The sequence below is a fragment of the Mastigoproctus giganteus genome, chromosome 10 (genome assembly GCF_048544385.1).
Source record: "Mastigoproctus giganteus isolate SK-2022 chromosome 10, ASM4854438v1, whole genome shotgun sequence".
NCBI lineage: Eukaryota > Metazoa > Arthropoda > Arachnida > Uropygi > Thelyphonidae > Mastigoproctus > Mastigoproctus giganteus.
Genome location: NC_143584.1, coordinates 165554100 through 165571810, shown reverse-complemented (window position 1 = coordinate 165571810; position 17711 = coordinate 165554100).

Below are 17711 nucleotides of genomic sequence, written 5' to 3'. Positions count from 1 at the left end.
ACGCTTTTATTTGTGCCTACTTGCGTTTAACTTATCACAATCAATAGCTGTGACGTGAACCGGTAAATAAAATAAAAAAGAAAAAGCCATTTCAACAGTCCACTATAATTGTTTCGCTAGCAGGCTTTATAATAACATCATTGATTTTCGATTTTCCGGCTCTGCAATGCTAGCGGAATTGAGTTCTGCACGTGGGTTGACTGTGATTATTTAATAAATAATTAAGCTAATTAAACTCCGTTCATTGCAACAAATAATTAATTTCGAATGAACCTCGGGAAAATTATTGATGTCAGTCGATGCGATTTTCTTCTGTTTATGCAATTGGTCTTCCTTCCTTCTATCATCACTTCAGTTTTAATCAGCAAGATCCTGTATTGTTTCACCGTTCGCCTCTAGAATGACAGCGTAATGACTACAATAGGCCGCCGTAGCCTAGTGGTCAGGCGCGCGGGTGCCTAAGTACACGTGCCTTGAGTGACCGGGGTTCAAGCCCGTGACTACTGAATACGGTGCTGTTTCTTGTATTCAATCTATCATGCGAACTCCTCTGACCGTTTGGTCGTCCCGGAGTATAAACAGAAAATTTATTTATTTATTTATTTATTTACTATGGAACGCATGCATGACGGAAGTTACCATTATGAGGTGTTTATTTGGAACTCACCAAAGGTTCTCTGTTGGCTTCGACAGGAGTCAGTAATCACAATGGAAAACTCGAGCGGAAACACTGGTGGATCCAGTAGTGGATGATCACCCCAATTGTCTCGTAATGATCCGCTCTCTAGAAAAGGAGCCTGGGTCCGATTCTGAGCGGAGAGTGCCGTATGCTTGAATTGCGATAATTAAAGTAATCTCCCAATTGTAGTCCTATAGAACCGATTTAAAGAGAGGATATAGTCGAACGATACGTTAATAAAACGGAAGACTGTTTCGTAAACTCCCTTGAGATTAATTCAACTCACTTAAATTCTGATGAATTATATATTCTGAAGTTCCTTAAACAGGTCATTGAATTCTACAAAACAGTAATAAAACTTTCTGTTCGCCTTGTGAATCCCTGAACATTATTATTATTATTATTATTATTATTAGCTATATGGTGCAAGGAAGCCTGAGGCTTATGCTGCACTAGCCAAAAAAAAAAAAAATTCCCCGAGTTACCCTGAGAGAGAGAGAGAGAGAGAGAGGGAGAAGTAGAAGGGAATCACCAAGAAAGAGAAGAATGATGATATCCAGCTCGGGACCCTGGGTGTGCCAATCCCATACTCACCAGATGTGAGCCCCTGGGGTAAATCATTGTTATACTTTCCTCATCTTTGATAGCATCTCCAATTTGGGTTCCAATTCAGCTCACAGAAATCATTACTAGCTTACCGAATACTTCCATATAATATACAGCCAACTTTGCTCTACACTCATTTTCATAGGTACATGACCTACTTTGTATGTTTCGGAAATGATATACTTTTCATATTCACACATTGCACTGTTCCATCATAACATAACATATTTCGGAACCAGATTTCATTCGCTTGTATTAAGTATTCTGTAAATTACCTTCACTTTTTCCACCGGTGTATATATATATCTGAATATAGATTAAAACCTTATAACATGTACCTTTTTGTACTGTTGCTAAATATATAAAAACTCCAATAATATTCACTCCGTAAGAGTCACTTTCTCATCCTCAAATTTTATTATTTTTTGCTTTTTATTAGCTATGGAAATCATTTTGCAGTGCACAAAATAAAATCGGGGACGTATACAGTACATGAATAATAGCAGTAGTTTTACGTCTGCTTCCCATCAGTTATGCCAATTCACCATAAGCTGTGGCGCTTTTGTTGTTGCTGCTACCGTTGTGAGTCTTTTTTGCCAGTAAATTACATTTTGGGAGAGATGACTACAGGTTCGCACTTTGTTGTGGTTTGTTATAAAATAAAACCTCCCGTCTATTCAACATTTTGTGCTGTTCTAAACCGCATGCTTTTATAAATTTGGCAGACGACTGTCTGTTGGAAAACCGCCAGACTTTGCCATCCGTAAGCAAAATGGGAAATCCAAAAAAAGAAGTAAAACTAATAGTGACAAATAAAATAATTTAGATATTATTTCTTGCTCTCTACACTCACGAAATTAATATTTAAAAATTACCTAAATAAATAAAGGAGTACTTATTGACGTTTTTTGGAGTAAAGAAGAAATTTCGACTGACAGAAAACATTAATTATATAAAGTGATGGCAACGACATCACTTAATGTGAATTACATCCAAAATAGCTATTAGATTATAGTAACGTTTTCGAATACTTTAGCCTCTTCACTTCTTTCATTTTAACTTTTACTAAGTAACGAAATCTTTTAATTATTTAAGTCGGTGTTCATGCAACCACGAAATTTTTATTCCGTACTCATTTGCATGAAGCTATGGCTCTGCTGTAGAAACGGTTCAAACAGGCATCCGACAACTGAAAAATATGAAAGTACCATGGGGATTTAGTGTGGCGACAGTATTGCTTAAACTCTCATTTGTTATTGCATATTATTTTATGTCCTGTTTAACTCTCTCTCTCACACACACTTGACAAAACAATAAGGAGATTACAGACTTGAAAGTGATAAGATGTATTCGTATTCAAGGGCGGTCACAGATAGGAGTTATAGCTTCCCTCATGATCAAATTAATATGGATTTTTTTATTTATTTTTTATTTTTTCTACTGCTACATGATTATTAAAGCTTAATGATTCCTGGGAACACTTAGTTCCTATCTTTAGAATTCCTAGGACTGTCCTCTCTCCTATTTGCTGATAATGTCTGTTTGTAGTGTGATGAGATACTCGTATTATACAAATCACTATACAAGCGCCAGTTTTCACTATCGAAAAGCCAGTTTTGTGAGACTCAGAAGTCCTTAATCACCATCGAATTGGTAGACGATTTCTGAGGGAATGTCAAAGGGATGTTGTATAGTTTTAGGCACATCGGCTACTAAGGCCATATTGTACCGCATATACTGTCTGTAAATTGCATGTGTGCTCTAGTCGATTCTCTGTTTTCTGGACGCAAAACCCAAGATTTCAGGAGGAAGAGACCATTCTACCCTCGCCCGAGACCGACTAACTCAGCAACGTTGTGAAAAAGACCCATAAAAGTTCCTCACATCATTGATGGGATTCGAACTCTGATCTTTTCCACCCGGTGTGGGGAGGGCGGCGATTCTACCAACTGTGCTACCAACGAATGCAAGTCAAGAGCTCTCTGTATAAACCAATACAATAGTGGTACGGATATGAATGAATTTTTTATATTATTATTATTATTTATTTTCTTGTCACTAAGTATTAAAAATACAAACATTGATACTACTTGAAATAATCTCGCTTTTTATCTAAACACTTCGTCCATCTTTCTGCCAACCTCCAGCCAGTGGCGATCCCACGATTTTCTAAAGGATGGAACCCAAAGCAGTATTCTGAGGAATCATTAAGCTTTAATCATGTAGCAGTAAAAAAAATCCACATTATTTTGATAATACGAGGGGAGGATTACAGCTCTTTTAGACCCTACCTGGGATCGTCCCTGCGTTTTTTGTATAAGTTTTGCATTTGTCGGAACAAGAATTGCATGGCTTCGATGATATCCTTATTTTGAAATTTTTTTACTGGCCAAAAACTGTTTTAATGGTCGGAATGAATGATAAGAAGGCGCTCAGTGTAAATTATGAAACTTGATTGACATTCTGCATCCAGTTTTTCTGTAATTTTCAATAAACTAGTCAACTATTTCTTCGAGATTTTTAATTTTAATGGATGAATAAATATGCCGCTTTTCACTTTTGCATCAGACAATTTTGGAAACAGATTTCCACTTTGAGGAGTCAATGCTGGTCAAACTGGGACTGGTCAAACAATTTGTTTAAAACAAATTGTTTGACCAGTCCCAGATTGATATACAGTGATGGAAACAAGGCTTTGTTTTTTGGAACCAAATGATTGTTTACTACATTGTGTATGTGCCAGGCTGCACTGAATTCTGGCAGACTGTTTTCTTTTTCTGTGGAGTTAATCTACTGCTTTGTTGTCCCAGAGGCAGAGAAAGCAAGGAAACTTAATGAAACTGTCTTTCAAAACCAGAAGGAATATCAGCATCTTGAAGTCTTCGGAGACATCCTTTATACTAATCTTCTCTAGCAACGTTTCACATTTCTGTAGTGTTTTTTGATATGAATTGAGTATGCAACACATGGGTGCATATTCAGTTATGAAGCAGCAAAGATTTCAAACTTTCACTTGAATTTTCTAAGATATCACTCTTTTGGATTGTGACTAATGTAATTTTTTTTTCATAAAGATCAATCAAATTAAACAATAGCGCACGAATTATACAACAGCGTATAAACGTGCATGAGTGGCATACCTTTTTTTGTACATAGAAGCCTTACAGCTAGGATCCAGCAGATTCCACAATTTTAAAGTAGCTGTCAGGAGCTCCATATTGTATTTGGTTAGACCCAAATCATCCACTCCTTGCTGGTTAAGGAAATGTGATGCTTTACTTGAACAGGCTTTTGAGGTGTCAATCCAGTTATCCTGCTCGCCAAATTCATTCTCCAATTCTGAAACTCTTCTCTGGAATTGGGAATTGGCAGATCTTCACTGGGCAGTATCAGAAGAGAACGGTACGTTGGGATACACTGCAGCGTTTAGATCTTCAGACTTTTTAAACTTTGATATATCCAGGATACTAAAGTAGCGGTTGTTATGGTGGTTTGTGGCTCTGCATATTTGAAGAAGATCAAATGGCATACACTTGTGACCATCCCTGTAATCGCAACTACCACAGCAGAAATGAGGTGCTCACAACTTGTCTTGGTCACCCGTAGGCATTCCAAAAATAGGCACGATATGCACTGCAAAACCTGGCGCCACGACCATGTTATGCTTCGCCGGCTTCGGGCCTATGTAAATAGCCACAAACAAAGCAAAACAAACAAGATAGTTCTTGTTTTTACTGCGGCACGACCACTAGATACAGGAGTTTACAAATAGGGTAATTATTTTTACAATGAATACAATCACTAAGTTACACCCTCTTTTGGTAGCCATAACAAACGACAAAAATAAAATAAAACAAAATAAGAAAACCTCAATATACGAATACTACAGGTTTCTAGATATCACAATATTGGTACTTTTATATTATGGCGACGTATAAATGTCACCATAATACAAAACCTAAAATTGCCGCCAAGATATTGAATCTAGAGGGAAAACGATGGTACCATTACATTCAGCACACAAAATACACATATATATATATAATTTTTTTAAAATTTGTTTATATATATATATATATAAACTTTTTTTGTTGTTGTTACAACGGGTAATGGCTATTAAATTCGATGTAGATTTTCATCAAGGGAATTTATGAACCCAAGATGGGAGGTGGAAACAGAAAGATGAACGTTTATTTCAGTTTATTTAATTATATTATTATTTATTTCTTTTTTCTAATACTCAGAATTTAATGCCGCTGCATTAATCGTGCGGGTCCAGAAGAAATATTTCCTCCGATTCACTCTCAACACTGATCTTAGAACGTTAGATTCACAACGCAGAGTTTAAACTGAGAATTTTCTGTACATTAGACTGATATCGATCCAAAGGAGCTCGATTGATGTCGTCAGTTAGTCTGAATTATTTAGTCCCTCGGATAAATTATTTCACCTCTACCCATATTGAATTAAGCGAAGTTATAAAAAGCATCGTAAAGGCTCACTTGCTTAGCATAATGGATAAGGAGGTTTTTGGGTGGCGATATGATTGAAAGAGATCGTTTTTAGTAGAGTTTGCAGGAATTTCTTAATTAAGTTACTTTTGAAAATTTTGCTGGTAGAAAACAGATATACCAGTTGAACACAATTTCGAAAATAATTTGCTATTTGTTACTGTTAGTTTGATTTTATATTACGGAACTAGGGCCCCGAGACATTAAGGGTATAAATTGTGTATTGGATTCTGTCGTCTGTTTTTTTTTTTCGGATGAAAAACTGCAATCCTCGACCGATAATTGCAGTTCAGCCACGGCGAGGAAAAAAGGCCATGAAAATTCCTGGTTCACACCGAATTAGAACCCAGTTCTTTTCCGCGCAACGTAGACAAACAGTCCTGAGCTGGATATCATCATTCTTCTCTTTCTTGGTGATTACCTTCTACTTCTGACTCTTGCTCTCTTTCTCTCTCTCAGGGTAACTCGGAAATGTTTTTGGCTGATGCAGCATAAGCCTCAGGCTTCCTTGCACTATATGGCTAGTAATAATAATAATTCTAACCATTGTGATAGCTTGGGGACAAAACTATATGAATGGAATAACTACGATAGACGTTCAGAATTTGATTGGTCAAAAGAATTTCTTGTTGGTCAGACAACTTGAGTAATTTTCGAACAAGAATTTCTTGTTCGAAAATTATATTTCAAAAGAGCAAGATTTAAAAGTACTCCTTTGTACTTTTAAATTAATAGAATGCGCGTTATAAACGGTAATAGTTAGGACTAATATTACACATTTAACTATACTTTTACTATACAATGTAGTCATTTACTTTACTCTGAGGTATGCCAGATTCTGTGATCGACTATTATATGATAGTAGTGATCCAAGTGGATCGTAGAATGCTGTAGACTGTAGAGGTTGGTTTTATAATGGTTAAAACTGAAGTTCCAGTGTAACGGTACGTTTAGTGATTACTTTATTTAATCAGAAAATTCCCTTCTCGGCGATGTGTTTTTTTTTTTTTTTTTTTTTTTTAATTTATATTAGTTCAGTTTTTCTGTGAAAAGAATTTAGGCATACTGTAGTTAGAAAAAAAAAAAAAAAGAAAAAAAGAAAAGAAATAAAACCTGTCTCCTATTAGGGCCACCTGAGAACAACTCATCTGCCCATGTATAATATGTCCATAAATTGTGTGTTCTCAGATCGATTTGTTTGTTTTGCTGGACGAGAAACCCAAGTTTCCCGGGGGGGGGGGTTGAAACGGTAAGGATCTTGCGGTTTACGTATGAGATAGACTAACTCAGCCACGGAATGAAAAAAAAAAAAAAAAAAACAGAAAAGAGAAAAAAAAACCACAAACGTTCCTAACGTCATCAACACGCGCTCCTAACGTCATCAACACGCGCGGTTTGGGAAAACCACTATGCTACCCACGCAAACCCCCTGAAATGGAAAGTTAAATAAAAAAGTTAATATAAATATGTGCCCGATTGTGATTGCTTATAAAAGAGAAGCGAAACTATAAATTCTGCAGCCCCTCCAGATGGCCTTTATAGCTATTTTCAAAAATAGCTGTAGAGTTTTCAATGGTAAAAAATAAATAAGCATAAGCAATCATTTTTTACTGTCTATCAGTACTGAATGAGAGGTGGGAGCAATAATTTATAGAGTGTTACAGAAATTAAACTAATCAGTACAGTTGAAGCTCAAGATAAAAATTATTAATTTTCTTCGTGGTTGGTGTTTGGCCGATTTCAGTGCCATTAGAAGTGTTAAACATCGATCGGGAAGGTCTCTTTAGATAATTAACACTTGGGGGGGGGGAAGCGTTACTCATGCCAATTATCAAGAATCAAGCATGGAAGCCTGTATGTACTGCCTTCCAGGTTTCCGTTAACAATTCCTTGGTCACAGTGTGCCACGTCTGAAAACTGGTTCTAGAATCTAGATGTGGCTTCATCAGAAAAGAACGTGAAACGTGCTCCCATGCGTCAAATGGTCCCAGATTCCTGGTCAGGTCTTGGAATCTAGGACCGTTGAAAACTGTAACCAAACTACTAAATGGGTAATCGAACTTAAAACCTACTTAACATGCGATAAATTGTGCACATTAAATCTTTTTAAAAGGTTTTTAAAAATCTTTTTCTCAGTGTCTCTCATCAGCGTCATTGGGCCACCTTATCATTCCAGCTAATGAAGTATAAGTGTGCCAAGGACACATACATTCCCACCACACATACATTCCCACTGCTAATGTTTTTAATGGACGGTATTGTCAATCAATAATAAAATTCATAATTGTTGCATGGGTAATAGGCGTGGCTTTACTTTCCCCACTGTTCAGACGTCAGAGATAACACAGTGCTGCTACAGCTGACGCGCACCTACGTGAACTGAAAACCTTATTCTTTAAATAAGAATTGTGAATGCTACCGCTGTACTACCACAATCTATACAATAACAGTCTAAGGCAGTGTTTCTCAAAGGGTGTGCCGCGTCACATTAGTGTGCCGCAAAATTTTCCAAATGTGCCGCGAAATTTAGAAATTTCTTCTTCTATGACTACGTAGGTGTGCCGCGAAATTTTTCTTCTTTGGAAAATGTGCCACGAGAGTAAAAAGATTGAGAAACACTGGTCTAAGGGACGCGCTACTCACTTCTTCTGAACCATGGAGGACTCTAGTCACGGCAGTTATCCTTGCAGCAATATCCAGGCAGTCAATGCACGCAGTTTCATTGATTGATGACACAATTACAGGTACTACCCTCCTTATCCATTAAAAACTCAATTCTATTATACGAGGTGTCCACAAACTTTCTTTATAAATTTAAACGTTATTGTGTATACGGGGTATGTGATACAAATCTGAAACCACGTCCAAGTGAAAGAGGATATCCTGAAGTTTTAATTCTAAGTGTTCGATATGGGCACCTTTAATTACTTTGCAGATGTCCAACCTATAATCCAGTTCCTCCCATATTCCTCACAATATACCCTTTAAACTGCAGCCGATGGCATAGGTGGAACATACACTTGATCTTTCACAATCCCCAGAGAATAAAATCTAAAAATCAGGGAATTGATGGGGGGGAGGGCACAAAATCAGTTCTCCCCTTCCAAATCCACTTCCCAATGTTCAAAGAAAGTGCATCACCCCTTAAAATTGTAATTGTCGTCCGAATAACGTAAGTAAATGGCAGTATTTCTTACAAATTGCATCAGATAAGATTGACACGCGTAGGTGGTGACTTAATATTGCATCAGCTGATACTTTCAGCTATATAAGCACGCTCTGCAAGAGTTGTAGTCATTCTTGCTTGTGTCAGGATGGCGAGTTACGTGCAGTTGACACTACGAAGAAAGAGTGCTATTGTTGCTTTACGTGAGGAAGGATACTCTTCCCGTCATATTGCTTATAGTGTCTTGTAATCAGTCGACAGTGAGTAGATTTCTTTCCACACTCAAGAATACAAGTTCTGCTGATGGGAAAAAAGGAACCGGACGCAAACGAGTCTCTACGCCAAAAGAGGACCGCGTTTTGAAGCGTTGATGCCTTAAAAACCGTAAAGCTTCTTCTTCTGAGCTGAAAAGAGAATGGGAAGAACATACAGGAGTGGTAGCAAGTGCAGTAACAGTCAGAAGTCGCTTCTTCAAAAATGGACTTGTACCCAGTCGTTCTAAGAAGAGGCCCCTCCTCACAAAAAAAAAAAAAAAAAAAAAAAATGAAAAAGGCCCGATTAATTTGGTGTAAGGAGCATGTCAAATGGACCCCCGAGCAGTAGAAGTCAGTTATTTTCTCGGATGAGAAGAAATTCAACCTCCATGGCTCTGATGGGAGACAAACGATTCGCTGTAGACGTGGTAAAGAATACCATCCAGACTGTATGGTGTCTACAGTGAAATTCCTACCAGCCAAATGATATGGGAGTGCATTTCATATCAAGGAGTGGATCACCTGTAGTTTATAAAAGGTTCCGTAAATGCCAATGGATACCTGGCTATATTGGAAGGCAAATTGTTGCCAACCATTAGGGACCATTTCAACATGCCAAGTAACTGCATCTTTCAGGACGACTCTGCTCCTTGTCATCGGGCGAAATGTGTAAGTAGGCATTTCTGTAGTTACTTTAGCTTCATTTCTGCATTAGAGGTTCGACAGAATGTGTTTACATTTGTTACAGGAAAAAAATGGTTGGAAGAACGGTCCATTACAACTCTTAGCTGGCCAGGAAACAGCCCGGACCTGAATCCTATAGAGAACTGTTGACATCGTGTGGAATCTGCAGTTGTCAGAAAGAAACCAAAGACCCTTCTTGAACTTGGGAAAGCCATAATTCGTGTTTGGAACCACGCACTATCAGTTGATTATCTTCAGAAATTGATCTTGTCAATGTCTCGACGGTGTGTTGCTGTCATCAGGGAGAGAGGCGGTTCAACTAAATATTAGTTTGCACCTGGTGAACTTTTCATTTTGTTTTCCATTTAAAATGATAAACTGAAGTAAACTGAGGGCTTCTGATAACATTTCAGCCTTAATTGTCATGTTTACCAAAACTGTTATATAAAGGTTGCAAATGCTCATTTTGGAATATTTTGAGAGCACCTGTCAAATATTACTTAGCTTTGCCTTAACTATTAATAACTATCTTTTTTTTTTATATTTCTATTTGTGATGCTAGTCATTAATGTAACATACCATCGCGAAAGAGGGTTAGAAACGTGAAATTCCTAGGTGATGCACTTTCTTTGAACACCAGTGTATACACGAACATCTCTGTGGTAATGTAGCTCTGTCTCATTGGAAAATCAAATCATCTTCATCGTCATTCTACAGTTGAGGCATAAAGAAATTCTGTATCACGTCCAGATACATGATGCTTGAGACAGTAACTTCTCCAAAGAAAAAAAGTCCGTACACTTCACAACAAATTATCGTGCAAAAGGCCAAATTCCATCATGATTACAGTTTTGTGATCATGCTGCCATCTGTTGTAGCGTGCACATTTTCCGGTTGGTGAATAGATATCCTCTATCACGTGGAAGTGGTTTCAGGTTTATAAAGATGGTTTGTAGACACCTTGTACCGTGATGTAGAACAATTCTTCCAGTCGTTCCTACACTGTTTTATCGTATAATTCGCCAGTCATGATCCAAAGTCTAAGGAATTAGGCTTCCTCACCGCCAACATCCTGTCAAAAGCATGCAGACACCGTCACGTTTAGAAACACGCGAATTTTAACGAACAAATTAATGAGGTTAGGTTCACTTTTAGTCCAAATGATAGCATCGATCCGTGGAACACCTTCTACCAGATCTTTGTAGCAGGCAGTAAGAATTTTTCCGAAAAATACGGATATTGCGAACTCTGCGCAGAAGACACCTCCGACCACCAAGAAATAAATAGAATTAAAGAAACTTTCGTAGCTAAATAAATCAGTTGAAATCAGAAACAGTGAAAATCACTGACAGGAATATAGGAAAATACAGTTTACTATACTGTATATATATATATATATATATATATACGTATAGTATATTCATATGAGACGTGCTCTTTAGGCTCGTGTTATATTAACCTCTCTCTCCTTTTTAATAATTTGTAAACGTAAAGCTGTAGGAATATATATAGTTTTTTACTAGCTCCATGCATTTACGCGTGCACTAGACTGACTTCATTTATTTACTGCACTGTAAACGCGTTTGCTATCTTTGGAAACTTTGTGTTCACCTGATAAAGATTTGGTTTGGTTTGGATTTTATTGGCGCATTAGCAACTAAGGCTATAATGCGCCAAGACCACCTGATATAGGATGATAAAGGTTATGTCTAATGTTGCACATTGCTAAGCGCCAGGCTGCAGCCGTATATGAACAATCCATGTCTGCTCTGTTGTGATAATTATGCAGACACAGCGTTTTGACTTCTACAGACACAAAACCGTGGACGTGAGAAAGGTGGGAGGTCCTCCTACGGACTTTTTGACCAGACTGTGGAACAGACAGATGCTATAGTTGGTTTCATAATGTAATCCCCCGCAGACATTGCCTCATCCGAGCACTAAAAAAAAATACGGTGACGTCTACACAAAACAGGATGTCTTTCACTTCGAGTTGTGTCTGTGGATGTGTACATTCTAGACCGGTTTGTCTATACGCCAGAGGGGAGCAAAAAAAAGTTTGTTAATGTACGCACGCGTTTGATTCCAATAATATCAAATAACGAACTTTAGGGGTTAATTACCTTTAAGCTGTACTCAAGAAGTGTTAATCAAACTTCACCACGTGATATTCGCGTGATGGATCGCTACAAGGTGAGATTTAGTGGCAGTTCTTTTATGGAGAGGAGGAAGCGGATGTACCAGGGGCACATAGTTATGAAATTTGATACAAAAAGTCGTAAAAATACAGTAGAAGCCCAATTATCCAATGTGATCGAAAGTAGTTGGTCGGTTAAAACGGAGAATCATAAAAAAAAAAAAAAAAAAAAAAAAATGCAGTCATACCTTGAGAATTATCTTTTCTTTTAAAGCAGTGATTCCCAACCTGTGGGCCGTGGCCCCAGGGGGACGGTGAAGTTATTCGAAGGGATCGCAAGATTATTTATAGAATCATATTTCACTCCCATTAGTACGAATAGGTAAAAGGCCATACCTGCTTTAATAGTTTCCAGATTTAGAGAACAATGTATTGGAAACACCCTTGGTAATTCACTCGAAAATGCGCAAATGTAATTAAGATATACTTCGAAATTATGCGCTTTCTTGGTTTTGATCTCAGTATTTAACGTATCTCAGTATTTAATGTTTATCACGGGTGTTGCTCTTCACATAAAGGGAAGAGTTTCAGATATTCTTGGTTGCCGATCACTCCTTTTTCTCTGCTACTCTTCGAAAATAGCCGCTTTCTGCAATATCTACTTGGCGATATTTGGTAAGAAAAGATAAGATTCCGCATAATAATACAATTATTATGCCGAATTTTATTTAATTTTCGGCGTAAATAATTAATCCCTTAAAGAGATTCGTAACACGGCCGTAATGTAATTGTATCCTGTCTAAAATGATTTTGTTCACATTTTTAATTGTACTTTACGTATTTGTTTGTATAAGATAATCTTTTCAATAAATTTGTAATATTTTTTCATTAACCGGATATTTAGATTAGATCATTTTATGAAATTTTGAACAATATTTTATGTAAAATAGTTTTTCCCCGTTAGCTTTCGTAAAGAGAGATATAAATCGAAATTTTCGGAAAATTGCCGAATTTCTGTTGTTCTGATTTTACTCGACAAATCTTTCTGAAAGTTTGAAATATAATATTTCATATATTTCCTTGAGAATCGTACTGTTACATTGGATGGACATACTAAAAATAATAGATGCTTTATGTATTTGCGTTTTACTCGATGTAAGACACAAATACATACTCGGTTTCAAATAAATAAATCTTTATTCGTCCAAACAAGATATATAAATGTTACATTGGCGAGATACAAATTCCCCTAACGACAGTATGTGCCAGGAGATTTACATATAATACAATATAAAGAAATTTAACAACACCACCACTGAATACAGTACTGTATATACGTGGTACACTTGTTCACATAAGCACAGCCTGAGCGAACCACATCGCAATTTGCTTCCTGTACTTCGGATCTCCTATTAGCCTTTCAACGTCAATTCCAATTTGAGACAAGCTGTGGATTGCATCCAACGCTTTAGCTGGGATGAACCTATCAGCCATCTTCAGTCTAATAGCCTTCATCCTCAGGGATTTGGTGCCTCTTAAGCCAGATAGCGGGATGTGCCACTCACATAGCTGCCAGAAGCACGGCAATGTTATCACTCCAGTCATCATCTTGATTGCAGTTATCAGTCGTTTCCAGGCAATAATGTTGGGTAAGCGTTGTATTTTCAGGTGTTCAGCAAACTGCGTGGTCCTTAACTGATGGGGGAGATGGTGCTTATTGTTGGCCCACTTCAGCAGCCAGAATTCGGTCGCATATATTCTTCTAATGTGGGTAGGGATGGCTGATGCCCACAATTCACCACCATACAATATGGCCGAATACACCGTTCTTATATATCTTGCGGTTTTCGCAGTTTGTTTCACATGCAAGGGGTGTTGTTTGGTTATCCAACGTAGATATTTTAATCTCTTTACAAGTACGTCAACATGAGACGTGAACGTAAGTTTGGTGTCAATATTATTCCCAGATCTTTGAGTTGTGACAATTGGGGTAGGTGTCCCATTTAGTTCTGGATGTATGAGTGTAGGTGATTTTTTGAGAGAGTACACCATCATTACAGTCTTCTGTGGATTTAGGGCTAGGTCAAATTTTTCTAAGCATATTAATAGCTCCATAATCTTATGATTGATCTGGTCACACACTGCACTGTTAGACAAGGCCGGTTGGATGGTCGTCAATATCTTAATATCATCTGCGTACGTGTATACACCATCCCTGTCCTCGCAGAAAGGGATCATCATTGCGGTAAAGAGGAGTCCAGATAAGATGCCACCTTGTCGAACTCCTGCATGGACTGGTCGTTGGAGGATCTGACTGTCTGTATGAAAATAAAATAGATCGACAAGTTAGTAGGTACTGCAGGAACTTCAGCAGGTTTCCTTTTATTTGGAAGGCATGCTGCAGCAGACGTAGTAGGGCATATACATTGAGACTATCGAAGGCGTCCTTTATATCAGCATATATTATTGCAACTTCATTTCCGGCTTGGAAATGAAGTTGGAAAGCGTCCAGTATCGCGGTCTGCTCTGTAAGGAGGTTCATTATAGTTGACCTGTTAGATATAGCATAATGAATTTGTTGAGGCTTACACGCCAGGATCTGATGCGTGAACTTTGGGAGTAGAACTTTCTCCAATATTTTCAAGAGTATAGATGCAATAGATATAGGACTATAGTGCTCCATGTGGTTAGGGTTTTAAATTTTTGGCATAGGGATGACAGCATACTTATTCCAGTTTTCAGGGAAAATTCTATTAACAAGTATAGAGTTATAAATAGCTTGCAGTTGTTCAGTTAGGTATGGGCTGCATGAAGTGAGCAACCCGATCGACTCCAACTGTCTTAGTGACCCTGAAGGAGTTAATGCTCTGTAGCAGCGCTTCATTTGTGATAATAACAGACTCCAGCTCATTATCAACCAACGGAGCCCACTCAACCTTCACGACCTACGACTGATGATGTAACCCCAGGGACTCACATCTGGTGAGTATGGGCTTGGCAAACTCAGGGTTTCCCAAGAGCTGGATATCACCATTCGCTTTCTTGGTGATTCCCTTCTACTTTTCTCTCCCCCCCCCCCTCTCTCTGTCTTAGGGTAACGCGAAATTTTTTTTTTTTTACTGGCTGGTGCAGCATAAGTCTCAGCCTTCCTTGCACCATATGGCTAATAATAATAATAATAATGTTGGAGAATCTGCTGGTGTGGTCCATCCAAGCTTCACCGTCAATTCGCTGATATGTGTCATTCCTATGCCTACACTGGGGTAGCTTTCCCTTGTCAAGTATATCTTTCATATAGCAGTTGCTTGCTTTAGATTTTTCCCTATTAAATCATACTCTGGCAAAAGAGTAGTTAATTCTGTCTTGTGTATCATTTGACAGTTTCCATTTCCTGTGCAGAGTTTGCTTTAATTTAAACAGGACAGTTAGGCTCTCGACCTTGATTCGATGTCTTTTAATTGAAATAGTATATAAGTCAGCTTGCACTGTAAGAGGAAGAAAAGGGGGGGGGGACCTGAAGTGTTTGGAATATTTCGTGGCATTTGAAAATTTTTATTTATTTATTTCACGATTTCTCGCGGAGCACCTGACAAATAATCTGTGCGATATCCTAGCGTTCCATGGAAACCTGGTTGAGAAATACTGGTCTAGATATACTGTATTAATATATGTCACATTTGTGCATGCATCCAACTGTTTAATTAATGACCACATCATATTCTCTTATAACGTTCATACAAAATCACGTGATTGTCTGCAACTGTGTCATGCTTTTTTTTCTTTTGCTCAATTAAACTCTTGACCTCATCTGTCAAGGTGAGGTCAAGAGTTTAAATGAGCAAAAGTCTATGAAACCATGACCACTGGCTTCGTGGATAATTCCCTTGAATATTTCTCATATTTGTATCTGAAAGACTACAATAATTTCTTCAGTTAATCGAGTCCAAGAAATATCTCATTCTATTATATTTCCCTCCCTTGAAGTTGAAGTTCTCGCCTTTACCTTTTGCCACATAGGTTTCTTTAGATGTTTCCAAGAAGAAGAGGGAAAAAAAAACGATCACGAATCATGTATTGAGTTTATTGAAAAGCAGGACCGTCTTTTGCATTAGGCACTATCAACATAAGGTAGGTAGGATTTTTTTCGAGTCCTTATTTTTGTAGGCTTAGGGCCTACAAAAAATAAGGACTCGAAAAAATATAATTCAAATAGAATTAAGCGATTTTACTCCAACAATAAAATTCTAAAAACAAATTTTTAAACATAGATTTCTAAGATAAGTTCTTTTTTCAGCTTTTTTCTGTTAGCAAAATCATAACAATGTCACCAAAGTTCATATTGGGAGTAAATTAGTGCTGGAATACTTGTGGAAATAACTTCAAAATCAAATTTATAGAAACCCTTCGACTTTCTTAAAAAAAATAAATAAAAAATAAATATATATATATATATATTGAGCATCTAGTGAGACCTCGGAATGAAGAGTACCTAGGGCTTACGAACACAAAAAGACAGCCCTAATAAGAGGTAGGCTGAAGTTGCCCGTAATAGGATAATCGTATTTTCTAGCCCCTGCATCCTGCCTAAAGACATTTATTTCATACTCCGCAGAGTCATTTGGCCTGTAACATATCCCCGCTATCATTTTTCCTTTATAGCAGACCATTTCAGACCACATTGACCGAACACCCGTGTTTTCTTGATCTTACTGAGAGACATTCTTGTCACCTTCACTCACTTCCCCTCCGTCCTTCTCTACCACTTCTGAACACAAAATATTCACTGAAGTGAAATTCTTCATCTCGTATCTTTGAGTGGCACCATGTCTCAATAAGCGAAACTATATCATCATTGATCAAAAATTGGCATTACTTTATTTTTATGGACAAATTAAGTTATGTACTTTTGCTTCTAGTACACTTTACCTTTTAGTGTTTATGTAATTAATGGTATAAGTACTCTAAGAGAAAATGCAAGTGTAGTTTTGTCCCCTCCACTGACCTGAGTCGATTGAGTGCTGACTACCGACACCCCCCATCGAGCTAGCAGTTTTTCCGTAAATTCTTAATATCTCATCAGTGTCATTAACAAAATCCTTGCATTCCCTCTGTTTAATGAATACCATTTTTACAAAATAAATTCCGTCTATCAACTAAGGCTGCCCACGCGAGAAAAATCTCTTCCCATAATTCTTGCAGAATCCCTCAAGCCTAAAGTTAATCCGCAATTCTTTCATCATGAAATTTGCCCACTCTCATGTATTGATTGTGATCGTTATTGTAACCAATTCATCAGTTCGCTTAAGCTTTAAATCATTAGTCCCCACACGCGTTACCAAGCACCCACTAGTAGCATTACGAGGTGATAAACTGTTACCAAGTGCGGACTGGCCATAAGATTTACCGGGGAAACTGCGGTGGGTCGGAGGATGGAGGCCGGTGTGATTTTCAATATTACGCTCTAAGCTCCGATACATTCTGTTTGTTTTCACCGATAAGAATTTTTGACCCAGTCCGCCTCTGTTTGTGACATCGTTAATTTTTGCACTCAATAGACATATCCTGTCTCCCTTACAGTTAAGTCACCAATTAAGATTGATGAATAAAAGTGTTCTGCAACAGTTGATCCTTTAATCGGACCGCATTCGGAAATACGTCGACTGACAGCATTAAA